Genomic DNA, 24,384 nt, shown 5'->3' on the forward strand with positions numbered 1-24,384 from the left:
CTCTTTCTATTTGTCCTCATTGTCTGCCTTTTCTTAAACTGCTTAATTACATGTCTCTTTTCTCCCCTAGACATACAGAAACCACATATTTATCTTTATCTCCCCCAAAGTGCTCAATTTTCCTTCATTCAGCCAGTGCTATGGTGAATGAATAAACATTTAAATAGTTACCATTTGTTGAGTGTTTACTATATTCTGGGCACTGAACTAAATGCTTTGTAAGTACTTAATTTCCTTCTCACCCACCCTATGGGTTACATTTTATTATCTCTCAATTTACATACAAGGGAACTGAGGCACAGAGAATTTAAGAAACCTCTCTAATGCCATCCACGTGGTACATTGTAGAGCCAAAATTGGAACTCCTGTGGTCTGACTCCAAAGACTCCAACATGAGTGAAGATGTAGTTAGTTCTTAGGAAAATATTTTTCAGAGTCAGACAGACACAATACCAAGTCTTAGTTCCACTACTTACACCTGCAGAGACTTGAGGAAGTTCCTCTCCAAGCTTTCTTTCCACTTGATTTTCTTCTATCTAGAGTAGGAGAACTGATTTCCCATAACTCTAAGGTTTATTATGTGAGTCACATGAATTAATGCATGCACAACATTTATTACCATGCCTGACTTAAGGTCTATGCTCAAGAAATTTTAGCGATGTAAAATAAATAATCATGTAAGATAAAAACGCCAATGCATTAACACAATTAAGTAAATTTGATACTAATTCAGAAACCATGAGAAATCTTTAGTGTTCCATTTATCCTGGGTTCCCCACTTCTTCCAAAATGGCTTCATATAAAATGGTTACAAATAAATAATTCTGATGCTTCTAATGACAGTTCTCAAAGTATGAACTAGTTCTTCTCCACGAATGGTGCTTTGTTCCACGCCAATGTGTATAAATTAATCATCTGTGGGGAAGGGGGTGTTCACAGACCAGGCCTTCCTTCCTTCCAAGGACAGGCTAAAGAAACCTAAGACACGTACACACACGCATCACAAATGAATTGAGCGCAACTGGTGCTGGGGTAAAAAAAGCAAAGCATGGCTACAATATTGGCATTGTATATTTCACAGGCCATGTTCCTAGGAGCTAAGTGATACCCACACCACACAGCCACAACTACAGGCTTTCCAAGCACAAAGCCTCCTCCCCACAAAGGATTCCAGTCAGAAAGAGAATCTGCTTCCATACTGGTAGCCAGAAGCCTGAGTAAGGGCCCTTCCCCAAGCTTAGCAGTGTTTTCAAACACACTCAACCGCCAGATGGCTATTGGTCTGATTCACAGGAATTTGGTATGATCACCAAGGTAATGTGTCCAATTTTTAATTCCCACTCTGATAGTTCAACTTGAGAGGAAATAAATACAGCTAGGCAAGTTGGCAGCAAATCAGAACTTCAAAGCCATGTGTTCAAGAGTACATTATTGACAGGTCGCAGTTTAAACTAGGAGGAGAGTTTTTTCTACAGCTTTGAGAATTGTGGATTTGTCGCATGTGGTGGCCAGATAGACAGTTGGAAGGCATCTTGCTTAGTTTTCTCATTTTATAGAGAGAACAGAACCCAAGAAGGTAAGTGATTCAGGATTGAAATGGCATTCGAAACCAGAAATTTCAACACCTTACCAGATCTGAACATGTTTAAAAATTATAATCATCTATTTTGCTGATAACATTATCATGAATGAATGCCAAAGAATTTAAGGATTAAGCTTCAATATTAAATCTATTTTATAGCCATGTAACTCCTTGTAATCAATGATTTTTATGTTTCCTTCTCTAGACTGTGAAGTACCCAAGAGAAAGACTGTCCTTTGTTCGTCTGTTTGTTTTCTTTATCCTCAGGAACTAAATAAATGTTTCTTGAATGAATAAATGAGTAGACCTGAATCCATCTGTAACATTTCCTTTGCAGAGCACTTCACACAAAGTGAAACTCAGGTAGGCCTCTACTTAATTAGGAGGGTGACAGGGAAGGTAGGCCCTTGGAACAAAAGGCACAATACCTGTTCAGTAAATTTGAGTCAAAAGAATCAATGTTGCAAATGAAAAGCTAACATGCAAGTGAAACTTGCCTACTTCTAGCTTCTACCAAGTTAGAAGTCCTGCTAAACGGATGTGGATGCTAAAATGGAGCACAATGACAAATGCATGCTCTGCTAGAAGAGGGGCTTTCAGGGCAAGGTAAACAGATCTAATTCCCAGTCTCTTTGGGCATCATCATGTAGAACAGCTGGTGCCAATGTGGCCAGAAACAGCAAATCTTCAAGCAGGAAAATAGACGTATTATGCCAAAATTAAATGAGTAAAGGAGGTGAGAGTATTATACTCTAATTTTTGAGTACGTTGCAAAAAAAAATCATATTAATAGATGGAAGGGATTAAGCTTAAGACTGTGCTTTCATCCAGAGCTAGGAAAGACTTCAAAGAAAGGGTTTTAGGTAAAATCCATTAAAATAGAAGTAGCCAAATGATGGATTGCTCAGTCGGAACACTGAAAGTCGGTTGGAAGGAAATATACAATTTGGCGTTCTTAATTTCAAATCCAGGACTCAGTTCATTGCCCTTACAATTAGACTCTGGTATTATATACTTGACTTTTGAGGTTAGCATTTAACACATTAAAAAAAGCAATACATGGGTAAGGATTCTTTTTCTGTCATATGACAGAAACCCAACTGGTTTAGGCCACAGGTCTAATTCTGCATACATAAAGGGACACTGCTGGATTCAGGGAGCTTCTCTCCCTCCAGTGCCTGATTCTGGCAAATGAAAGGAACTGTTTCTACATGTGCTTTTTTATAAAGTTTGCTTTGAAAGTCAATGTTGGACAATTCGTTCATTGTTCTTGGCCATGTCTATCCTTCTTCTGAAGCACTGAATGCCTCAGCTTCAGTGTTTGGAACAAGAATTTCTGCAAATAAAAAAGACATCTGGTAATATTTCAGAAACATTATGTTATTACACTAATTTTTAACAGACTCTCTGCTGATTTGCAAGCCCAAATGGAACAAAAATGTTTTGCCAGCAGCAATTAGTATTATTCATAACATATGTGTAATTTCAGTGACTTCAATATATATTCATAGTATTTATGTGTATTTGAAATACTAACTCCTGGGGCACCTAGCTGGCCCGATTGGTGGAGCATGCAACTCTTGATCTTAGGAGATGTGAGTTCGAGCCCCATGCTGGGCATAGAGATTACTTAAAAAATAAAGTATTAACAAAAATACTAAATATCTCTTATTTAAGGTTGAATTTATCTTAATTTTTCTTTGGAGCATATCAAGTAACTGTCAACTTCAAGAGTTTTTAATCTCAATAGATTCTTGACAGATCTATATAAGCCTATATGAATAATAAAACTGAATTTTGAGGAGACATGGTAAGGTAGAAACTTCTGAGTTGAAATGTACATATCAAGGATTCTTTGACTTAGTTCCTACTTTTCTTTGCAGTGTCTGTTCCAAAGGCACAGTCAGCCCCCATCTTCCTACAATACCGTCCTCTGCCCCACCCCACCACGACACACAGAAAGACCAAGAACTGAAAATACCCTTAAAAGTAAGCTATAGCATATCTGGTTCCAGCTTCTGGGAATATTTTCTATTATTCAAGAAAAATGGGGCTGAAGTGACTATCGACACTATCTATTTTGCCATCTGGAACTTAAACCCATCATCAGCCCTTTCTCACTGTCTACCTTTTCTGATTAGGGTCGTTATGCCCCTACATAAGCATGTTGCTCTCCCCTCCTATGTCCACCTGTGTCATTAATCCTTGTTTTTATGCATTGATTTAGATACTGAAACTTTTAGAGAACAGGACAAGAAATGAGCATTTGGGTATAGGGAGGTGACATAGAGTTTTGCTTTGTATTATTGGAGATATAGTCTCAATATGTACAAAGGCTTTATTGGAGGGGAGGCCAAAACAAAAGTAATTCCAATACTTTGATGGTCCACAATATCAAAGAATCAAATAGCAGAAATAGGAAGTGATTAATGATTTCACTAAAATCCAGAAGAGACATAATAGAGGAATATCTCTAAGCCCTGGAAATTGAGTTAAATGCTGTGTACATCAATATGCCTTCTAACTATAATAAGCTGTACTAAAGCTAAACCACAATCCTAGTGTATTGGCAAACATAGATGTATCTTTCTTCATTCCATGAGGAGTAAAATGAAAAACAAGAACAGACCTCAATGATAGCTGGGGTATTGCTCAACATGCAAAACTATTTCAGAATAAAAGTAATGTTATGTGACCATTATAACTCAGAGGAACAGAAATATCATTAAATGATTAACCCTTAAGCTAGAAAAAGATTTAGAAAAAAAAAAGAGTCTACAATAACATTTATAAAGCTGTGACATCTATAAAACAGGAACAGAAAGCTATAAAAAGAGAACAAGTTGTACAGAAAAGATCAGATGAACTTAAAAGTCAACAGTTCGAGATGAAGATGAAGCTGGATGGGAAGAGAAAAGATTACATAGCAATTAAAAATACAGAGCAGACTAAAATCTATATTGGAAAAAGAGCAGAATGTCGATTTAAAATCAATAATGGGGGGCACCTGGGTAGCTCAATAGGTTAAGGTCTGACTTCAGTTCAGGTCATGACCTCATGGTCCATGAGTTTGAGTCCCTCATCAGGCTCTGTACTGACGGCTCAGAGCCTGGATCGTGCTTTGGATTCTGTGTTTCCCTCTCTCTCTGCCCCTCCCCTGCTCATGCTCTGTTTCTCCCTCTCTCTCTCAAAAGTGAATTAAAACAGTAAAAAAATGTTTAAAATCAATAATGGGAATGGTAATATGAAGGCAAATTTAATACATTTTTTCCCATAATGCAGAGGCAAAAATTAAAGAGTTTTAAATATTGTGAAAAGAGTGTTGATAGAGGACATACAGTGAAGAGAAAGGCTTTAAAATGTAGATATTTAAGTGAGGAATAAATAGTTGAATAGAAGTGATAGTAAAAGATATCACTGAAAAAATACTTCTCAGCATACAGATTAAAAGGGCTCATTATGTTTGAGGAAAAGTTGACAAAATTCCAAATCATGGAAAGATGTTTCATTATATAGATAAATAAAATTATCATAAGCATTCAGACATGAAATATAAAGGCATATAAAAGACTACAAATCAGCAAAGTATAATGCCAGAAGGTAGTAAAGCATTGTATACAGAGTATTGAGACAAGAACTTCATAAGTCACAAATTCTTTTTAAATGTTTATTTATTTATTTATTTTGATGGGGGGCAGAGAAAGAGGGAGAGAGAATCCCAAGTAGGTTCCACACTCAGCATAGACCCTGATGTGGCGCTCAGTCCTACGACTGCAAGATCATGACCTGAGACAATTATCAAGAGCTGGACGCTTAACTGATTGAGCCACTCAGGCACTCCTCATAAGTCAAGAATTTTAAATGTGAATTAGGTTGGTGGTCAAGTAAAAGAGATATAAACATATTCCAAGGTACGCAAAGTCTCAGAAAATGTCACCCTATTATCTTTTGTATCAGTTACTGATTGATGCTTAATAAATCACCCTAAAACTTAGAGCTTTAAAGCCTCAAACATTTATTATTTCTTATAAGTTTACAGCTCAGGTGGGTAGTTTGGTAAAGCTGGACTTATCTCTGTTGGTTTTGGTTAGCCTTGCTAGTGCATCTGCAGTCAGTTGATGAGTTGGTAGAGGGTTAGGATAGCCTCACACACAGGTCTGATTATTGGCTGGCCATCAGGTGAGACAACTGTGGTGAAGGAACCACATACATTTCATCATTTAGCAGGCTACTCCTGGCTTATTCAGCTGGTGGTTTCAGAGTTCCAAGAGTGGAAGAACACAAGACTTTCTGAGGAGGCCTCAGCTCAGATTGATTCAACATTACTTTCACCATATTGATTTAGTCAGAGTAAGTCATACGGCCACAAGAATTGGGAAATAGACCACCTCTTTAAAAAAATTTTTTTTTAATGTTTATTTTTGAGAGAGAAAGACAGAGCATGAGCAGGGAAGGGGCAGAGAGAACGGTAGACAGAGAATCTGAAGCAGGCTGCAGGCTCTGAGCTGTCAGCAACAGAGCCTGATATGGGGCTTGAACTCACAAGCCATGAAATCATGACCTGAGCCGAAGTCAGGTTCTCAACCAACTGAGCCACCCAGGCACCCCAGGAAATAGACCACTTCTTAATGGGAGAACCTGCAAAAGCATATTACAGAAGACATGGATACAGGGAGGGAGGGGGTGGAAAATTAAGGGTGTATTTGCAATCAATCCAACATATCTTAAAAGAGTTGAAGAAGTGCTGACTCACTCTAAGAAATTAAGAATGGGGAAACTGATATAAAAAACTGTCAGTGAGCATTGAAATCAGTTAAAACAACATTAAGCATAAATGAATACTAGAAGTATGTTTACAAAACTGGGTAAAATATAAAAATCATTCTTAGAAAGTTTATAGGGGTGCCTGGGCGGCTCCGTCAGTTAGCGTCTGACTTCCACTCAGGTCATGATCTTGGGGTTCGTGGGTTCGAGCCCCACATCTGGCTTTGTGCTAACAGCTCAGAGCCTGGAGCCTGCTTCGAATCTGTGTCTCCCTCTCTTTCTCTGCCACTTCCCTGCTCACTCTCTCTCTTTCTCTCTTAAAAATAAATAAACATTAAAAGAGAGAGTGAGAATATATACTGTTAAAGATTTAAGTTCTGTACTACCCTTTAAAAATTGCTTTTAGAAACATAACTTTCATGGATTACTGTGGACAGTAAAGAGAAGAGAACTAAAACTCAAGACAAAGGAGTATAAAAGCTAGCAGGAGACAAGTTAATATGATAGACAATCATCTTATTCCTTAGTCCTATGGACTTCAACCATCTCAGAAACAATTCTAGAACATTTATGTCTTTATGTACCTGAGAACCCCTTTCTCTAACCTTTCACCTTTGTACCAGTGAAAAATGGCATGGTTGATATACATCAGGTCTAGTTTGGTCCAGGCAAGTCCTCAATCACAGATGTGGCATTGCTCAGTATGCAGGTAGCTCTCAGTGGTTTTGACTGGCTCTCCATAGGGAACAATAATGGCAGGCTGGTAATTGAGGATGACTTTAAAGTTAGTGGGGCACCAACCTATATTGATGCATGCTTCAGTTGGTCTTGATGTGACAAAGGCAGCAGAGACATTATTGAGATTTAGATAACCCAGCACAAAAGATAGCAGAAAGAATGTTTACATTTAACCAACAGAATGAATATCTTATCTGTACTCTGCTATAGTCAATCATTTATGATATAATTGGCCCATGATTGTGACTGTGGCATATATGGCCAGAGGGAAGTAGGCAAGGGGATTGATTTGGAATTCTGTCAGTCCAATATTCAGGGTATTATCAAATTTGAGGAAATAAGTGAAAGAATAAAAAAATCTTGCTACCTTGTTTGGGCCTTCTAAAAAAGCAGAGGCAGAGTTAGGATTGAAAATACTAACTATTTGGGAAACACAAGCCATGGGTAGTGAGATTGAGAAAAAGTGAAATGAGGCAAGTAAAAAAAGCAAAGCAAAGCAGTGGTTATAGCTTCACAAAGAGTAAGAGGAGACTTGGCAGGTCATGGAGCATGAGTGTTTACTTGGCACATAGGTATTATCTGAAAGGCAAGAAAAGACAAGCTGAATCTTGGATAGTCCTTGGAGGGGAGAAAGGAGGGGGAATTTATCTGCCCAGCATCCTCTCATTCCCTGTTTCCCATTGGTCAAGATTCATCATGCTCTACGTAAACATTCAGAAAAGTTAGATACCATACCTATGGCATGTCATTTCATCTGAGTCCAGAAATAGATCACATGACATGAATAAGCTAAAGGAGGCAGGCAGCACCTTTGCAAGAAGGGAAACAGAGGAGTCAGGAGTGCTTACAAGGTTTTATCCATTCATGTGGTAGGATTAATGTCATGTGGGCATTCAGTACTGAGGTTTCAGTTATTCTTGTAGATAACCTTCTGATCTACTGTGGCAGCACTAACAGTGTATTCTAGGGTGGTGATGATGATGAAGAGATAGGGCTTGACTACATCTTTGGGAACCCGAGGGACTAAAAAATAGAAAATTCCTGGTTTGACTTTTCATTATCAATATGATTATTAGAACTAGACCTATCATTCAAACTGGAAAACCAATAAGCTTTGTAGACCTGTACCCTGGCTGAGAGGTTTTGAGCCCAGTCACGAATAGTATCAATCATTTTGTCACCAGTAGTGCAGTGTCCACAGGTCTGCTTTCTGCCCCATCTTCCTTGCCGGTGGTCAGATGTTATAGATGGAAAGGCTTCTAGGTCTACTATGTTTTCACTGATAACCATGAGGCTTTTGAGTTACAATCTTGCACTGGCAGGCAGTATTTTCCTGATAGGGCCACCCTTTCCTGGTTCTTCATAAAGCAGGTATAGATATTAAAACATAAATCCCTAAGTATATACCAAATCCATTTGTTTATCTGAGTCACTAGCTTCAACTCCTATTCAATAAAGTAGGTTCTTTATTTCTGGCCACAGACAATTTTCTTTTTCTGCTTTTAAGTTGAGCTATGTAGAATAAACTTAAAAAAAAATCTGGCTATTGTAATTATTGAGAGTAAGGTGTGTAGTCGTGGTGAGTTTTCTTTCATTTGCTTAGTCTGCATCTTCACCTGAAGTCTCCCGATGCATTCTAAATTCTATCCTTTGAAATACAACCTTTACCTTCAATTGAATTCTCATGTATACAGGGTGTGTTCCTGAAATCTCTCTTTTCTCTTACCAGTGGGCTTCCCTATTCTCTTTTTTTTTTAATTTTTTTTGTGTTTATTTATTTTTGAGAGAGAGAGAGACAGAGTGCAAGCAGGGTAGGGGCAGAGAGAGAGGGAGACACAGAATCTGAAGCAGCTCCAGGCTCTGAGCTGTCAGCACAGAGCCTGACGTGGGGCTCGAACTCTCGAACTGTGAGATCATGACCTGAGCTAAAGTCAAAAGCTTAACCCACTGAGTCACCCTGGTGCCCCAGGGCTTCCCTATTCTTATGCCATTGCTCTACCATTTTACCATAGCTTTAAAGGAAATTTTGATGTTCTGTAGGGTAATTCACCACTTGTTGTTTTTCACATTTTAAAAAACGTTCTATATGTTCTTGCTCATATTCTTAGGAGTCAGCTGTTGAGTTCAATGATCAGTGTCAACTAATTAGGGAGAAGTTAAGGGATGCTCTTGGAGGAGTTCATTGAGAGGATGTGACCACCAGTTGACCCTCAATCAGGACCTGGGCAATTGGACACTCCTTACTCCCTCCCCTGCTCTTGGAATGTGTGTTCTACCCACCCTTCCCAATGCTAGGAGCTGTTTCAAGAACATAACCTTGAGAGAGCGAGGTGTTATTGAGACCATCTGGGCTGAATACATGGTTGAACCCATGTATTTAAGGCCTTTATATAAACTTTTAAGTCTGGTGGGTAGATGTGGAGATTTACTGATCTTGTGGCTACTCAAGACAAGCTTTATATGTAAGTTCCCTTACTTTTTAAATCTGCCGCCTACTAATGTGGAGTGGTCTGCCTCTTAGTCTTCCCTTGCCCTCTGTGTATAGGGGACAATTTGTGACTCAAAAAACACTCTGTGTCTTTCTGTTTATTCAAATTTTCTTCTATATTCTCCAGTGGGGTTTTATAGTTTATTTCTCTAAGGTTTTGCACATTTGTGTTAGCATTATTCCTAATTAGTTTATGGCCTTTGTTGATACAGTAAATTGAATCTTTTTAAAAAAATTATATTTGTGATCTATATGTGTATATATATTATATGTATATGGGTTATAGGAAATCTGTTGATTTTTTTTTTTAATTTTTTTTTAACATTTATTTATTTTTGAGACAGAGAGAGACAGAGCATGAACGGGGGAGGGTCAGAGAGAGAGGGAGACACAGAATCTGAAACAGGCTCCAGGTTCTGAGCTGTCAGCACAGAGCCCGACGCGGGGCTTGAACTCACAAACCACGAGATCATGACCTAAGCAGAAGTCGGACGCTTAACCAACTGAGCCACCCAGGCGCCCCAAAATCTGTTGATTTTTATTGTTGATTTTATCTGGCTACTGTACTGACTTTAAAAGTTTTCCATTTGATTTACCTGGTTTCCTCAGGTATAAGATTATCTTCAAAGATTGCAGTTTCATTGTTTTTTTACCTGATTAATTTAACTTTTATTTATTGATTCTTCCTTGGACCTGCATTGTAATGCTAATAATAGTACTAATGGGTCTTCTTATCTCGTTCCTGACTTAGTGGAGATAGTTTTAGTATTCTACAACTAAGTATAAGGTTTATGTAAGTTTCTTGTTAATGGCCTTTATTAAATTTAGTTTCTTCAATTGCTAGCTTATTGTTAGATTATCCTTATCATTAGGAAGTGTGTGGAATTTTATTAAATTCTTTTTTATTTTTGGCATTTGTTGTCAAGATGTTTTGATTGTTTACAATTTTTTATTTAATAGATTTCCTAATGATAAACAATTCTTAACATTCTTAAGATAAATGCTATTTGGTTGTAATATAGTACTATTCTTTTAATTCTCTTTAGAATTTGATTTGTTAAAGTCTTCTCTAGAAATTTTGTTTCTCTATTTATAATGAAATATTTTTCTTCTGTTTTGATATCAGGATTATGGTGGCATGGAATCTTACACTGAAGAAGATAAAGCAAAGGAAATGCACTCCATTTAGACAATACATATTATAAAATAAGAAAACAAAATCTGAAGGCATAATACTGATTATCTGAATATAAAGAACACACACTATATATGTGTATATATGTATATGTATTTATTTTTATATGTATATGTAGCTAAGTATATGTATACATATATTTATTAATATAAAATATACATAATATATAATATATATTTCATTATATATAAAGTTATGTGTTATGATGGAGCATGTGCTCAGAAAAAATATATAGTCATATTTGTTCCTTTAGCAAAACAAACACAAAAGAAACAGAATGATAATAAATATGAATTCAGAAGTTAAGAAATTATAAAACAAAAATTTGCAGCATTGGTAAGTAAACTAGAGTTAGTTCTCAGAAGAAGAAAATCATAAAATAGAAACATCAATGCCTAGTTGAATTAAGAAAGACACACAAAAAGAATTTAAGAGTGCTGTGACACCATAAATGGGTGATTTTTAAAATGATAAAAAAGAGCCATGTATGGCCATAAATATGAAAATTGGATTAAAATGCATAATTTTCTGACAAATTGTAAATAATCAAAATCAAGGTGAAATTGATAAGCAAAAGAAATATTTTTACGAAAAACCTTTAAAGATTACCAAATAATTGATAACCAAAAAAACTGTGGGTCTAGATGTTCTTACCACTTGAATTATTTCAAGCTTTGAAGACATTATATCAACTGTCATACAATGTAGAAAAAAATGAAAAACTCTCCAGTTCACTTTTAAATCTAGGAAAAAACCCTGGTAACAAATCCAGTCAAATGTAACAGAAAGGAACAACAGAATAACTTATACACGTATGTGCCACAAAACTAAATTCAGAAGTAAATTAAGAGTATAATGTACCAGGAACAAATAAGTTTTGGTTTGGAGATATAAGAATGTTTTGATTAAAAAATTAGAAATAAAGCATACTATGTTAATAAATCAAAGGAAGAAAATGGAATATTTCAAATTTCTGGTAGAAGAATTTTTAAATTATATTTTAAGCTTATTTATTTTGAGAGAGAGAGAAAGAGTGAGAGCATGAGCTGGGAGAGGCAGAGAGAGAGGGAGAGAGAATCTCAGGCAGGTACCACGCTATCAGTGAAGAGCCTGAAGTGGGGCTCGAATCTGCGGGGCTTGAACATATGGAAGTTTCACTGACTGAGCCACCCAGATGCCCCAGAAGAATTTTTTAAAAGATGATGATGAGTATCATTTTATCAAAAGGCTATGTTATACACTTAATGACAGACCAAAAGCATTTTCACTATAATCAGGAGTGAGCTAAGAATGTCTACTACTGATCACTTTTATTTAATGTTGCCCTAAAATTTCTAGGTATAGTTACAGGAAAAAATAGACTATTATTTTCAGGTGGTATTTTTTCTTAGACACAATACAAGATAACCTATTAAAAATCATTAGTAATAATAAAAAAATTAAGTGACTTAAAGAGAAGAAAATAGCTTTCATAAACAATTATCTACTAGAAAAAAATCAACCACAATGGAATAAAGATACCATTCAGAATAGCAATAAAAGCACAAATATATAAGATAATGAGTTATTGAGTGCATCTTATATAATGGAGTTATCATAATATAAACAGGATGTGTGAGGGAGCTGAGCCATATTTTTGAATGGGGCTCATTAATACTATCAATATCAGTTTTGCCCCAATTAATGTTTATGTTTAATACAATTTTAATAGAAACCTACGTTTTTTTCTTTTTGTTTTATATTTTTACAAACTTTTATTCAGACTCATTGGAAAGAAATAATTTTCATTCACGTTTGCAAGATTATTGGAGATTGTAAGTTCATTGAACTTAGTAACAATTACTAATAGGTATTCTGTAAACTTTATACCTGCTAGTGACACAGCAGCATGTCTTCTTTCTGCTCTTTACTTCCATAGAGATTATCTTATAGTCTTAAGAGCTAAGCATTTTAAGCACAAGTAGAGACAAAATATTCCCCATATCCAATTTGTAGCCTGAACTTCAGAAAACCAATTTAATTTAATTGTAGTTAATTTAAAAAAAAATTGAGGCATAAGTGACATATAGCATTGTTAGTTTCAGTTATACAACATAATGATTTAATATTTGCATAATGCAAATTATGCCTATATACTGCAAAATGCTCACTACAATAACACCTGATCACAGTTAACATCTGTCACCATACGTATTTACAAAATGTTTTTCTTATGTTGAGGACTTCTAAGATCTACTCTCGTAGCAATCTTCAAATATACAATACAGTATTATTAAATATAGTCACCATGTGTACATCACGTCCCCGTGACTTACTTATTTTATAACTGGAAGTTTGTACCTTTTGACGCTGTTCACCCGTTCCTCCCATCTCTGGCAACCACCAATCTGTTTTCTGGTATCTATGAGTTCATTTTTTTTTTTTTTTTTCTTTTTTAGATTCCACAATGTAAGTGAGATCATACAGTACCTGTCTTTCTCTGTCTGACTTTCTTTAGTTAGCATAATGCCCTCACGGTCCAATGTTGTGGCAAATGGCAAAATTCCATTCTTTTCTTGGCTGAATAATAATCCATTGTGAATATATACCACGTTTTCTTTATATGTATAATTCATCGATCAATAGTTAGGTTTCTTCCATTTCTTGCCTGTGGGAGATAATGCCACAATGATCATGAGGGTACATACATGTTTTCAAATTAGTGTTTTTGTTTTCTTCTGTGACCTCTATTTGATTCTCTTATATTTTCTATCTCTTAATTGAAGTTCTCACATGCTCATACATTCTTCCAAGCTTGATGAACATATTTATGACCATTACTTTGCACTCTTTTTCGGGTAAATTACTTATCTCTGTTTTATGAAGGTTTTTCTCTGAAGTTTTATCTTGTGTTTTTCATTTAGAATATATTCCTCTACTTCTTTACTTTGCTTCATTCTCTGTGTTGGTTTCTATGCATTAGATAAAGCATTCACCTCTCTCAGTCTTGAAGGAATGGCCTCGTGTAAAAGAGGAAAGTTATTGTTCCACCCCGCCCTTGCTTTTGGTTGTCTCTCAAACTTCTGTGATTGTCCAAGCAGTCTATTTTATTTTTCACGGCTTCCACTAGTTGGGGGTGTGCCAAGACCTCTCAGTGTCCCAAAGAGGTCAATCTCAGTACCTAGATTCAGGCTGATTGGAATCTAGACTCTAAAGAAGCAGCTTTTAAAATATGCAAATATATGCAGTGAAATGTATGCAGCCCTGTTGGTTGGCAAGCTAAGCCCCTCTAGCCACTAGTTCTAGGTGACCTAGAGGTGTTCCCTGGGTGCCAGTTGGAAAACCAGGGCTCCAGATGAGCGTGTGAGTTTCCTCTGGGAGCCACCGGCACTCTGGAGTGCGGTAGAGGGAGAGGGTGAAGATAGCACCTACCCACTGAGGTTCTGGAAAGTATGACAGTCAGCCTTTAGACGTATGTTTAGTTAGGAGGCTGGCTCTCAGGCTGCAGCTATGTTGATAAGCAGATAGGCCTCTGGCACAGAATGAGCTCCTGGCTCTGTTGCCTCTGGCTGTGCCCTGGAGGCGGTGGCCGTTTAAGGATTCTTTCTCCGTTGGTTACAGTCCTGTGGGACCCGCCAGCGTAAGCCCCACCCTGGCCACCACAGCCAGGTTCTGTAGAGGTGTCCTCTGGTGGCAGCCACAAAAGCTGGACGCCAGACACGAAGCCCGGGCACCACACATGCGCACAAGTTCCCCCTCAAGGTGCGCCTGGTGCTGCGTCTCTGCGGCGGGAGTGCGCCAAGATGGCGCCCGCCGGCGGGAGTCCTGCGCAGGGTGAGTGTGGAGATGGTGCCTACCAGCAACGTGGCGGGGGGGAAGCCCACGGTTAAAAATAAAAAATAAAATAAATAAAAAAGATGGTGACCACCAGCTGAAGAAAGGCAGAGGGACAGCGAAGGAGGGCGCCTGCCAGTCTCGGTCCTCGTAGAGCCCCACCGTGGCCCCGGATGTGCGTCAGCCCCGTGGGCCGCCTCTCAGGCTGAGGCTCCAAGATGAACGAAGGAGCCTGGCCCCCACAAAGTCACGCCTCCGTGGGCTGCTGCCTGGGCCCTGGGGCAGGTGAGTCCCAGCGAGCCCCGTAAGAGCCCTTTCTCAGATCCTTACATCCTGTGGGCTTGTGGCGGAGCCCGCTCGTTTTCAAAAAGAGATATTGTGGGGTCATCTCTCAGGTGCAGGTCTTAAAAGTTGGGGGGTGCCCTATGTGGGGTTCAAACCCTTAGTTCCTCAGGGAGAGGCCCTGGGTTTTGAGTTTCTTCCTGTGAAGTCACTGCACTGGGCATGGGATTTATGGCGAGATCGTGTCCCAGCTGCTCCTGCCTGCTAACAAGCGGACGGTCTTGTCTTTTGTTTGATGTGATACATGGAGTCACTCAGCCAGTGTCCAGGGTTTATTTTTTTCAGGGGAAGATACTCCACATGTAGCTGCTGATTTCGTGTGTTTATGGGAGGAGGTGAGTTTAGGATGCTCTTAAGGCGCCACCTTGAACCACAATCCAAAACCTACTTTTAAAAAACTTTCACCGGGGCACCTGCGTGGCTCAGTCGGTTAAGCATCTGACTTCAGCTCAGGTCACGATCTCACAGTTTGCCAGCTCGAGCCCCGCGTCTGGCTCTGTGCTGACGGCTCAGAGCCTGGAGCCTGCTTCTGATTCTGTGTCTCCCTCTCTCTCTGCCCCTACCCTGCTCATGCTCTCGCTCTCTCTCTCTCTCTCTCTCTCTCTCTCAAAACTAAATAAATATTAAAATAAAAAAAAAACTTGCAGCAATATGATTCTAACATCCTTCTGAATGAATAAAAACGTGGGAATGGATAATAAAATTTCGAAAAGAGGGAGCATGGAGAAAATGCTGAACTGGACATTGAATATTATTATAAAGCCATAATAATTAAAAATAGGCTGCTACAGGTGCTGAGAGTTATGGCATCTAATATATAACTGTAAATAAGCAAATATATATTTGTTTATGTATTATTTATATACAACAAGTATTTGTGTGTAAATATATAAAAGGTGCTTTACAAAGGAAGGGGCACTCAGATCATATTAAGGGCCTAGCACAATGTACAATAAATGGGAACTGAGGATAAAATGAAGCAAAACAGGGGTAGAGGCAATGACCAATATGTCACCACAGAGAAGGGCATGCGGTTTCAGGAAGCCCACCCTGGAAAGGTGAGTATAGAACCTGTATGTAATATTAGCACAGAGTTGACAGGTCCACGGTTCTAAGTAGAACAGTTGGTCCACACTCAGGAGAGGAGGTGTCAGAATTCAGGACTCTAGACCAGGGCTTGGGAATAGTAAGTGAACAGTCAGAGCAGAAACTGAGCCATGGAAGGATTGGTATTAGGGACTAGACCTTGTTTCTCATTGCTCTTTGACAAATTCATCAGTATAGTTTCAAGAATCCCTAGTTTAAATCTCTGTTCTGCTATTTACTAGTGATAAAATGGGTTAAGTTACTCAACCACTCTGAACTTTGATTTTCTTATGCATAAGGTGAAAATAATACTTGCTCCACAGAACTGTGAGGATTAAAAATTTTTTTATAAAGTAAATAATGTATTTTATTATATATGTGTGTGTGTGTGTGTGTGTGTGTGTGTGTGTGTATAGTTCTTAGAAAATTCCTGGCAAATAGTTCTATATAAATATTAGTTAATAATATTCATTATCATCATCATCATCATCATCATCATCATCATTATTAAGCTCCTTCTATGGGGCAGGTATGGAAACAATGGAGATGTAGTCCTGAGGTTCTCGCAATCCAGTGTGGGAAGATGGAAAGATGGATACTTTCAATTCATGTAAAAATACTGTAAAGTTAGCAGTTTGTGTAAGCCCCAATGCCTGCCTGTTTTGGAGGTGACTTTTTATTTAAATTACACTTAATCAATTTCTCATTTATTCCTACAAAGTAAAAGATAAATCAACAAAGAGATTGACATGAACATAGTTTGTTTTCCAGGGTCAAGATTATGGTATACCAGTTGTTTCCCATTCTTTTCACTTGTCATTGCAGCAAAATGTGTTCTCCTGTTATTAGTCACTTTTGGTAAGCATCCTTTCATATAAAATATTTATTGAGTTAGAAATACAACAATTATACCTTTATTTTGTAAAATTTAAATTATTTTCACTTTTTGACTTTACAAACGGTGATGTCATCAATATGACACATAAAGCCATTTTCAATTTTCTTATAATAGATTTCCAGGGGTGGAATTACCACACCTAATTACATTAATATTTCTAAGACTCTTGATATGTATTCTCAAATTATTTTTCAGAATGATTATATTGTAGCATCTGAAAGTGCTTATATCACCTCAACATGGTTTCTAGATCTTTCTATGAAAGATGGCATAAAAAATTACCATTATTAAAAGCATCATTGGAATATGTACATATGTGCATAAGTGTTCATAAGTGTCTGTTTGTTACTGATTATGTAAAAGGAGCTTGGCAGAGGGAGTCTGGTAGATGCAAGCTTTCTGTGTGACTTGATTTTGATTTCTTTTGTATCTTTTTTTTGTTTTCCTTCTTTACCATATAGACTTCTGATACTTTCTTTCTGTTAAGATGGGTTGTTCAGGGACTTTGAAACATTTTTTTTTTTTTCATCTGAAAGTGACCTATATACAAGGATCACTTCCTAAGAAACATATGAATGAAACAGCTGTAGGCAGTGTGTAACATGTGAGAAATGATAGGCTGGGTTCTCTGCTCTGTTGGCCTTTAGGCCTATGTATGCTGTTCCCTCTTCTGGGATTATTCTCCCCTCCCCCACTTAGTCTGGTGAACTAGAAACTTCAGGGAAACCTTTTATGCTGACTGTCTCTATGGTGCGCTGAACTTCACCTCCCCATTTGGACATTTTCACACAATCCAAATGGAAAATATTGGCACAAATTGTGTGGCACAAATGCTAAAATTGTAGCTGGTTTCCGGAGAAACCAATGAGGACTCAGACAACCTCTCAGGAGCCCGTTTTTCTGTGTGTATCCATGCCAGGCTTCCACTGTGCTGTCCATGCTCTCCAGTATTTTCCTTTTGTGGAGATAAGCTGGGCCACATTCCACCTTATATTCTCTCTCACTTGGTCAGGAAGAGAGAGCTTCCTCCTCTCTGACAGCTCAAACCAACGTTTGGGAACTATATCATATTAGTTTTGATTTGTTTTCCTTTTTGATCATGATCCCAGTCTAGAACTTACCCCTAAATAGAGAGGAGCAAAGTGAGCTGATTGGCTTGGCATTAGGAATAGATGCCAGACAAAAATCAAGGGCTGTTCCAAAAGTAGTGTGCCTGGCAACCACGTATGATAACTCATATAGCTCTGCATTCTAAACATCAGTCTTCCCAGTAAACTATAAGCACTGGTAGAGAGTATGACATTTTCAAATAAATTGTAAAAATTTATAAAGATCTTACAAAAGGCTTTTTTCCCCCCCAACAAAAACTGGTAACTCAGCTGGTAACTTGATCTATATTGTAGACTGTAAATGCAGGCTTCCCTTCCTTGGCAATGTTTGTATTCAGGAAGGCCATCTCCCTCCCCAGTGACTTTTATTTTCTTCTGGGCTCTGGGCATGAAAGTATTGAATCACCATCAGTCAGCATTTGACAGCCTCCTTCAACATTCTAGATACTGAAGATACTGCTCAGAGCTGTGAGTGAGCCTCCCAACATGCAACATCCATGTATCAAGCAAATGTTAGGATTCTGTAGAGCCTATATTGCGAGTATGAGAGGTTAAATAATTCCACAGCCAATAAAAAGATTAGTCATTTTTCTGATATAAAAGGGAATATACAATATCATTGAATATGATATTAAAAATTATAATTTTTAATTATAATTAAATTATATAATTTTATAATTATTATAATTCTATAAATATATAAATATATATAATTATATAAAATTATATAATTTTAATTATAATTAAATGCCCCCTCTTTGCATTGAGGGGGCAAAGAAGCACCGATGATAGGAACGAAGAGAGACCAGAGTTTAGGCAAAATTTGTATATTTCCCCCCCAGAATTTGGAGCCTGGTATGATTCAACCAATTCCTTTAGCTTTGTAGGCCATGTTATTGACCTCTTTGATGTTTTCCCTGCTGGCACGTAGGATGTTACCATAGTGTTGGGAGGGACCTGTGCTCCTTTTCCTGAGCCGGTTCCTTCCCAGTTAGAATGGCTGTCCCTGCTACATGGAAGGATCATGTAGGAGTTGCTAAGCACTAAAAGTCATATCTGCACACTTACTGGCCAGTATGTCTGGCATAGAAGTATAGGGGAGAATAAAAATCTCCATTCCAGATACTCAGGATAAAATGGTGTACACATTTTCAGAAAGCTGTGGGGAGAAGATATTTCCCTTGGACTTGGAAGGAGAATAGAGATCTTTGAAACTCAGAAAAGAGTAGGCAGGTGTGCCCTGCTTGTGTGTAGTTTGTGGGAGTCAGGACTGCAGTCATGGGGAGCCTCCTTATTGCCACACCCTGAAACAGCTGGATCTGAAGGGGTCACCCTGGCTGGGACCGTACTCAAATCTTCTGTAACCAGAGTGGGTCTCCCTGCATCTTGTTACTACCTGGACCCAGAACTACTCTGGCAACTGTGTGTATGTGTCTGTGTTTCCCCTGATGACAGAGATTGAATTCTTTTTCCTATAGTGTCATTTTGGGTATAGATGAGAGCTCAGAGTTGCAGTGAACTTGTGTTCATAAACTCTTTGTCAGACCAGCACTTTTGTTTTTGTTAGAAAACAACAAAAACACCCCAGTGGTAACATTGATGTTTATTATAGAAAATTATAGGTAAAGACAAAAAGCTAAAAAATAAAAATGACTTTGAATCCACCAGTCAGAGGTAATCATTCTCTGTAGATTGATAGAGATTCATTCTCTCTCCATCCTCCTTCTCTGTCTCTGCCTTTCCTTCTCTCTTTCCCTCAATCCCAAGAGTAGGATGATTACAGACGTACAAATTTTTTTAACCTGAGTTTTACACATGCACATACACTTGAATATACACACACTATATTTTATGAAAGTGTTTTTAAGTCATTAAATATGTTTTCATAATATTTTTAGTGAATGAAATATATTCTACAACTTAACAACACCCCTGTTGCTGGACATTGTTATTATTTCCATTGTTTTGTTGTTACAAACAACACTCTGATAAGAAATGTATGAATCTTTGTGGACATTTATTACTTAATATTTAAGATTATTTCACAAACTTTAGAATTTATAGGCCAGTAATGTTCCTCATGATTTCTGGAAGTTTGTCGACCTCAGCTTCAGAATAAATTCCTTTGAGTAAATTACTAAAAGTGGGAATTGTCACTTCAGAGGGGATCCAAATGATAAGGCTTTTCATGTTACTCCACAGGACCCCTGCCACTTTTCTCCTTGCAGGATTGTGAATGGTAATTCTAGGATTCAGCGGTCAGGTTCTCTTGTGGGTAACAAACTGTAGCAATGCTCTTCAACTCTAGATGGTGATGTTGCATTATGTTAAAAAAAAAAGCCCGCTCTGCACATGCAAGGAATGGATAAAGACGGTTTTCACAATTGCATATGGATCTACTAAGACAAGAGAGATAACAGTGGGGAAGTGGCTATATAACTTTTGTCTGTAACACATTATCTGGATTATTTATCCAAAGCCAAGATGCCACACGTTCTTTCTTGGCATTAGCTCTTTGTGACATGTCTCTGAGGAAAGGGGTAAATAATTTACAAGGATGAGGTTGCACACCATGCAGCTCAAAAAAATGAAAATATAGGGGCGCCTGGGTGGCTCAGTCGGTTGAGCGTCCAACTTCGGCTCAGGTCATGATCTCGCGGTCCGTGGGTTCACGCCCCGCGTCGGGCTCTGTGCTGACAGCTCAGAGCCTGGAGCCTGTTTCGGATTCTGTGTCCCCCTCTCTCTCTGACCCTCCCCCATTCATGCTCTGTCTCTCTCTGTCTCAAAAATAAATAAATGTTAAAAAATTAAAAAAAAGAAAAATGAAAATATACTCCCGTCCACTAAGTTGTTGTTTTAATGCTCACTCCAGCACACTTTCTCTCTATTTCTCAGGGCATCTTGGCTGTGGACCACCTCACTTCTCCTCCTTATGCCCAACTGTGACTCTCCAGTAGATTATCTGTCTTTGGCTTCTTCTTCATTTGCAGGCATAAAAATGCTCCTTTTTCTGAGGAAAGGAATGGTGGTGTGCCCTGTGAGTCACTCACTCACTTCCCTCTCTCTCTCTCTGTCCTGCAGAAACAGAACTTGAATTTTAATACAAGAGTTTCTGGATGGTTGACCATCCATCTTCCAGGACAGCCTGAGGCCTCTTTACAGTCATTGAAGAAAATGCTTTGGATGGGAGAGATATGTAGGAACCTCGTTGCTCTTTGGGATGACATGCTGTCCTTGGTCTAGTACTTGTTCTTATGCTAGTCCTTTTCACTTAGTAAACTCCTCTGCATCTTCCAAGAAATGACTCTACTCAAATATCTCATCCTCTGTACAGCTTCTCTTGGTCCCTCTAGTAGCTACCCTTCTCTTGGTCCCAGAGATAGCTACCTCCTTTGTGCAGCCAAACACACACAGTCATTTTTCTTTCAGAAGTGTTTATTGACTGCTAACTACATTTGAGGTTCATAACAAACAAGACACACATGGTTTGTTTTTCAGAGCTCAGTAGTAAATGAAATATCACTTAATTATTAATAATACTTTGAAAAGTATCATAAAGGACAAGTACATTTCTCATAAAAATTATAAGTAAATTGGGGTACCTGGGTTGCTCAGTCAGTTAAGCATCTGACTCTTGATATCAGTTTCATGAGTTCAAGCCCCGCATTGGGCTCTGAGCTGATGGCATGGAGCCTACTTGGGATTTTCTCTCTCTCCCTCTCTCTCTCTCTCTCCCTCTCCCTCTCCCTCTCCCTCTCCCTCTCCCTCTCCCTCTCCCTCTCCCTCTCCCCCTCCCCTATTGTGCTCGCTCTCTCTCTCTCTCTCTCTCTCTCAAAATAAATAAGTAAATAAATTACAAGTAAATTCTTACAGAATTTAAAACAATCTACTTTGGGAAGCCGAGGAAGACTAGGAGTTAGTTTGGTGAAGGGAGAAGGCTGAGGGAGCCAGGCAGGGAGGAAGCAGTGCACAGGTCCCTGGAGGGAGGGATATAATACACACAAGGAGCTGAGAGTGGGTCCAGGATGGCTTGTGCCCTGTGGAGAATGGCATGAGATCAGGCTGAAGAGGCTCTTCAGTGTCCTGTAGTCCATGTTATGTACTTTGACTGCATCTAAGAACGTTTGGAAATCTATATGAAAGATTCAGAAAATAATAATTGAGTCAAACTTGATTTAGAGAAGATCACTGGCAGATATTTGGAGAATGGTTCAGTGTATGACTGCTGGGAGACTAGTTGGGAAGCTATACAGTCTTCCAGGTGAAAGGTTTTGGTGATGGTGGAGATGAAGGGGATGGCTTTGAGAGAGATGTAGGGGTAGAAGAGCTAGGAGTTAGTAGCTAATTATATGGGAAATGAGGGAGAGAAAGTATCAAGGATGGTGTCCCAGTGTCTGGTTTCAACAAGTAGGTGAGTTTATGAAAACGTGGATAACTGAAAGACAAATGGATGTGGTTACAAGGTTATGAGGTCAGCTTTGAACAAGTGATATCTCTAATGTCTGGAAAATATCCAAGTAGTATTATCACATATATAGTTCTGGGATCCAGAAGAGAGTCAGGTAGTTCAGTGATCTTCAAAGTATGATCCCTAGACAGCAACATCACCTGGGACCTTATTAGAAAGTCTCCATTCTGGACCTATTGAATCAGAAACTCTGGGAGCGGGACACAGAAATTTGTTTTAGCAAGCTCCCCAGGTGATTCTGATTCATGCTGAAGTTTGAGAACTACTAGGGTATATCTCCAACATTTAGAAGTTTTGTAGAGGAGAATGAGTAAGCAAAGGATTCCCAAGGAATGATAAGAGTTGTAGCAAGAAAACTGAGGAAGTATGGAGTCACAGTAGCAAAATGAAGGAGAGGTCGGCTGTGTTGAATGTTCTCAGAAGCCAAAGTGAAGACTGAAATGAGTCCATTGGTTTAACAACATGAATCTTACTGATGATTGTAACTAGAATAATTATGAGGGAGTTGTAGGGCAAATAACCTGATGTATATGTGGGCTAAGGAACAAGTGGAAGATAACAAAAGTGGAGGTGGCACATTCCTCTTTGATAAACTTACCTTAGAACAGGATATGAAAGATGGGTGATAGTTGATGGGGAATGTGAGGTTGAGGTTTTTTTTTAAATTGTATTTTTAGCACATGTATGGAAAAGTGCATAAATCATAAGTATATGGCTCAGCTCTGACAAGTTGGTGACCAAACTCCATTGTTTTCAATCATTTCAATTTTTGAATTGAGATATAATTGACATGTAGCATTACATTTGTTTCAGGTGTACAACATAGATTCAATATTTGTATATATTGCAAAATGGCCAACACAGTAAGTGTAGATAACATTTATCATCATACCAAACTCAGTTTTGTTTTTTTTTTTTTATCATAAAAATGGAGAACAATGGGGAAATGAGAGCCTTTCCCTGGAGCACAGCTGAACTGTGTATACAACCACAGCAGCCCAAGCCTGCTCTCCACAGGAGGGTGTTCACCTGAGCCCTTTGCTGAGTGCTCTCTGTCCTTCCTCTTGGGCATCCTGTAAAACTCAGGCAGCTTTGCGAGTTCAGCTCCAGGGATGGAGCTTAATTGGTTTAAATTTATCACAGTGATACCATCCCTCTTGACAATGATTGGTTCAGTACCGAGGCCTTGGCCAATCAGAGCAACTTTTACTGGTCAAGGGTTGGACAAGCAAACTAAGTTGATCCAATCAGATGGAAGGAAAGGCTTTAACTCACGGTTCAGGCGCTTGTGCCTCACTCCCTTTCACTGGATGGAGCAGGAAGTGTGTTGCTATTGTAGCTGCTTGTGGTCTTCTTTCAACTGTGGAGTAAACCAGCCTGAAGGCAAAGGAGGGCAGAGAAAGAGAACTGTAGAGAAATGGTGCTGAGCCCTGACTGTACTTTGCTCTCAGTCCTCCAAACCTGTGAATTTTCTGCTCTAGGAGGTAAGTGTGATTATAATTTTGGCCTGTTTGCTTCAGGTTTTCTGTTGTTTAGTGGTGAAGGTATCCAGAAACAGGTAGGTATCATTGCGCTCTTGAATACTGGATAAACTAAGACTCATAGAGGTGGAGTCGTTTGCTTTGGTCATACAGCTAGATATCTGAATCCAGATATGCTAGATATAGAAGCTCCTGTGCAGTAGATTCTAGCTGGTCTGTATTTACCAGGGGCACAGCAGAAAACAGATTGCATCATCGAGTAATTAAGCAGAGTTTAATAGGGAGGCCCTTTACAATGGTAAGAGAAGAATTAAATGAAACTAAAAAAAGGTTAAATGAAGCTCTCCAAGCCTCGCAGTAAACAAGAGTCATTTATATCCCTAGATTTAAAGGGGCAAGGACAGAGTGAGGAGATGGGAG

At 38.5% G+C, this 24,384-nt stretch overlaps 1 long non-coding RNA gene across 2 annotated transcripts in view; it reads left to right on the forward strand.

Moving 5' to 3' along the window:
* Positions 1-10,816, forward strand: part of LOC107180878 — a 32,711-nt gene extending 21,895 nt beyond the window's left edge. The window contains exons 5-6 of one of the 2 annotated variants that reach the window (XR_006218889.1): positions 3,466-3,571; positions 10,699-10,816. This is a non-coding gene — a long non-coding RNA (uncharacterized LOC107180878). Of the gene's footprint in view, positions 1-1,787; positions 1,875-3,465; positions 3,572-10,698 lie in introns of those variants that run through there. The other variant, XR_006218888.1, reaches the window with a different exon arrangement.
* The last annotated feature ends 13,568 nt before the right edge of the window (positions 10,817-24,384 follow it).

The sequence above is a fragment of the Panthera tigris genome, chromosome B3 (genome assembly GCF_018350195.1).
Source record: "Panthera tigris isolate Pti1 chromosome B3, P.tigris_Pti1_mat1.1, whole genome shotgun sequence".
Taxonomy (NCBI): domain Eukaryota; kingdom Metazoa; phylum Chordata; class Mammalia; order Carnivora; family Felidae; genus Panthera; species Panthera tigris.